The sequence below is a fragment of the Marmota marmota genome, unplaced genomic scaffold (assembly GCF_001458135.2).
Source record: "Marmota marmota marmota unplaced genomic scaffold, marMar, whole genome shotgun sequence".
Taxonomy (NCBI): Eukaryota; Metazoa; Chordata; class Mammalia; order Rodentia; family Sciuridae; genus Marmota; species Marmota marmota.
This window is the reverse complement of record NW_026006385.1, coordinates 265-4,992: the sequence shown is the minus strand read 5'-3', so window position 1 is coordinate 4,992 and position 4,728 is coordinate 265. Positions and strand designations below refer to the sequence as shown.

Here is a 4,728-nt window from a genome sequence, read left to right as displayed (position 1 = left end):
CAATAACTAATGCTCTGGAAATAATGTTGAAAGAATAAAGAAACAAATCATAGACTGGGAAAATATATTTAAACAACAAATATCTTCTTAAAACCTGCATCCAAAGTATAAAAGTAACTCCAAAAATACAATAATAAGGAAAAAACACAATTAGTAAATATATTTTAAAAAACCTGAAAACCCATTTTACCAAATGAAATCTATACATGGAACAAAAGCTTATTGAAAACTACATAATACCATGTGTCATTAGGGATTTTCAACATGACACTACTATGCCACAATTGAAATGGCTATTTTTTTAATGACAATATCAAATACAAGTATACAAGTGAGAATATGAAGTAAAAGGAACTTTCATGTGTGTTGGTCAGAATGAAAAGTGGTACATTCACTTTGGAAGACCACTCTGAAGTTTCTTGCAAAGACATAGTTTTATTTTACAATCCAGCAATTTCATGCCTAAGTATTTGTCTTAATGAGTCAAAAATTTATGTTCAACAAAAGCCTGCACATGAATATTTATGGAAGATTTGTTGATAATCACAAAATGGGAAGCAACCCAAATGTCTTTGTCCTGGTTAATAGATGAACACACAGTACTTCATGCATACAACAGAATATTACTCAGCAGTAAAAATAAATGAGGTATGAATCCATAAAAAGACATGGAGGTATTATAAATGTATACTAGTAAATGAAAGATGGTAGTCTAAAAATGCTATATACTAGAAAGTTTAAACTATACAACATTTTGGAAAAGGTAAATTTATACAGAGAGTTAGAAAACTCAATAGTTACCAGGAATTTAGGAGGAAAGAGGGGAAGGATAAATAGGTGAATCATAGGGGATTTTAGGGTGGTGAATGCATTCTATCATTATGCATTCTATCAGAAGCTGCAAAACTGTTTAACTCAGAGTGAAACAATATAAGTTATGGAATACAGCTAATAATGTAGTGCCAATTTGGGGTCATTAATTGCAGCAAATGTGTCCCACTAATGTAAGATGAAAATCACAGGGGAAAGTATGTGATGTAATAGAGAGGTAGGTATGGTGTGGATACATGTTACTGCATGTATTATCTGTCCAATTAGTTTGTATTGATAAAATTTCCACCTTAACAGCAGAAAATAAAAACAAACAAGAAATTAATGAAGTCAGAGAAAAAAGAACTATCAGCACAGAAATCAATTAAGTAAAACACTTCTAAAATCTATAAAAACAAAAGCTGTCTCTAGAACAAATAAAATAACCTTGATAAATCTTTAGAAGAATGACAAGTAAATTTAATAATAGACACAAATTACCAATATTAGGAATGTGAGACATTATATCACTAAATATTCTATGGATATTAAATGAAAAGTCAACTTGTCCTGTTGGCACATTCTTGTAATCCCCATGGCTCAGGAGATTGAGACAGAAGAATTGCAAGTTTGAGGCCAGCCTCAACAACTGAATAAAACCCTAAGCAACTTAGTGAGACCCTGTTTCAAAATAAAAAAAAAATGAAAAGAGATAGGGATGTGGGTTCACTGGTTAAGCACTTCTGGGTTCAATACCAAGTGTAAAGGAACACCTGTGGAGGAATACCTGTAAGGAGGTGCACAAAGAACAGACACAGACACACAAGTACAAGCAAACAGATAGGAGGAGTGGAGAGGAGCAAAATGAAGTGATGATGAAGAAGTACAGAAGTGAAATGACCACTCTTCCCTGCCTGGGAGTTTATAACTCAAAGAATATATACTTCCTGTTACTATGACTATATTCTAATTAGTATTTCCTTAACCCAAGTGCTAGCTAACTGAGATAAGATCCCCTTAATACAAACACAGAGTAATTTCTCTACAAGGACATTGTTAAGGAGACCAGATAGTGACTGCTTAGTTGTCTAATTACCTCACAGGCGGGAGGCGGGGTATGCCAATTGTGGGAATCAGGGCACCAGTTAACACCCCTGGGAATTTGCTCACCAGGGGAAATGCTTCCATGTCTATTTCCATGGACAGAATATCTACAAACAAGCACTCAACCACATTTCCCTCAAAAAAAGAATCAGAAAATTTGATGAATTACTTTATGCCAATAAATTTGACAACTATTATAAAATGAATAAATTCTTACAAAGTTCAAAATAAACCAAAACTTACTCAAGAAGAAATAGATTTGGTCAATTGTCTTGTATCTATAAAAGAAATAGAAATTTTAGTTAAAAACCCTTCTACCAATACCAATCCAATCTCAAGTGGCAAAAATATTGAATTCCAATTACAAAAGGAAGAAGTAATAAAATTTTACACAAAACTATAAAGAAGATGAAGTGCTTTTCAACTCACTTAATGGGTCCAGTATTATTCTCATGAAAAAAAAAAAACAGGAATGAGCATTGCAAGAGAATATTATTACAAACTAAGATCACTCATTCCCTAATGATTCCTCCCAACACTCCCACCCCACCCCCCCACACAATGATCTTGGATGCAAAAATTCTAAGCAAAACTTGGCAAAGAAAATTCAACAATATACGAAATAGGTTAATATATCATACCAAAGTTTTTCATAGAGATGCAAAGTTGATTTAACATTCCAAAATTGATCAATGCAATTTCATATCAATGATATAAAATGACATATATATGTAATATGCATATACATATACACATATATATTCGTAAAATCAATAAGTGTAGAAAAATATTTCCTAGTAACCCAATATCAACTTCTGTTTAAAATTTTAGCAAACTAGGAATAGAAAGTAAGTGCCTCAGTCTGACACAGGGAATCTATTAAAAACTTATCAGAAACACAATACTTAATGACAATAGACTGAATACTTAACCAAATCCTCAGAAACAAACGGGGTTTTGTACATATCATTTCTTTTGGTTTGCTACTAAAGAGTCTGTTGATGTACTCAGTTAAGGGGGGGGGAAACACTAAAAATCATACTAATGAAAAATTAAAAAATAAATTAACTTTATTTGCAGAAAACATGAACATTTATAGTAAAAATCACTGAATCTTTTAAAAATGTCTGGAAGTAATAGTAAAATTGCAGGATTCAAGATCAACATACAAATAAAAATCAATTGTATATATGGTAGAAGTGTATGTTCATAAATAGAGATTAAAAAAAAGATACTATTCTGTTGTGGGTCTATAGCTCGGAAAACACTCTCAACTGAATTTTTTCCAAATTGGAGAGTCTTTATTTAGCTAGCTGGCGACTGCTCCCTGATGGACCCAAACTGTTTCTGCCAGGAACAGTACGGGGTGCAAGTTCTATGGGGTTTATAAGGGGAAAATCAACATCCTCGAAAATGTAGATGCAAGCAAGCAAGGAGGACACAGAAGCTAAAGTTAACAATCAGCCACCCAATGCATATAACCACATCCTTGTTCCAAACACATGCAGTACAAAAATAAACAACTTTTACAAGAAATAAGTTATATAACTAAGGTTACATTTTGGAACTTCCAAATGGAGTCACTTAGGCAAGGTTTTGTTTTGTTTTGTTTTTAAGTTGTCAATGGACTTTATTTATATGGGATGCTGAGAATTGAACCCAGTGTCTTACAAATGCTAGGTAAGTGCTGTACCACTTAGCCACAACTCCAGCCAAAGGCTAAATTCTTTTAAGTACAGTCAGGATAACTTAACATTATTTATCCTATTATCTAATCTTGTCTTATCTATTAATATCCTCCATTTTATAGGGTGCTTATTGGGCTGATCCATAATCTAAGTTGGGCTATAACAATTAAAGAAAGCATCAAAAATATAATGTGTGTAGGAATAAATTTTACAAACCTCATTCAAGAAAGCAGGGCTAGTGGGAGTCACTGCACAGTTGCGGGTGTGCCTATTGATGAGGTCCCCTTGGAGCTTCTGTTAGAGGTGCCTGGGCTGCAGGGAGTATCTGGGAAGAATGGAAGAACTTGACCAAGTCCCACAGCTGGACGTGCCTGCTGGTCCTCCCTCTGCTTCCTGTTTGGATGCAATGTCCTTCTGATCCTCCTTCTGACCTTGTCCTCCTTCATGTCCAGAGTGCTGCAGAATGATGCAGAGCCAGAGCCGCAGATGAGGGCAGAGATCCAGGATATGAAGCAAGAGTTCTCCACGGTCAACAAGATGGATGAGTTTGCCAGATATGCCAGGCTGGAATGGAAGATCAACAAGATGGTGGACCAGCTCAAGACTTATGTGAAAGCACGGACTGCTCAACTAGCCAAGATAAAATGATTTTTAAGTGTTGCTTTCTATACATTGCAAGCTACCTTGATGATGTCACTCATTTGGAAGTATTATTCTGCCCCTGTGACTGTTGTGCTGAGGAAATGGATAACACCACTAGACCACCTGGTAGCCTTCCCTGCTAGAACAGCAGGTGGTGTTGGAATTACTAGTTGGATTTTAGTCTGTAACAAGTTGTGGTGACCCCTTGTACTTTACCCTTTCATTGGAAAAGAAAGATGAATGCCACTGTGGGATTTTGTTGTTGTTGTTAAACTGGGGGTTGAATTCAAAGGTTCTTTACCACCTAACCCCAGCCACAGTCCTTTTAATTTTTAATTTTGAGACAGGTTCTTGGTAAGTTGCCTAGCCTGACCTCAAGCTTACCATCCTCATACCTCTTCCTCCTGAGTTTTTGAGTTACACTTGTGCCCCACCACACCTATCCCAGCTATTATGACTTCTAAAATGATTCTCTTATTAGGTT

At 35.2% G+C, this 4,728-nt stretch overlaps 1 pseudogene; it reads left to right on the top strand.

The window, feature by feature from the left end:
* The first annotated feature begins 3,990 nt into the window (after positions 1-3,990).
* Positions 3,991-4,484, top strand: LOC107134460 (annotated as a pseudogene).
* Positions 4,485-4,728: the final 244 nt, after the last annotated feature.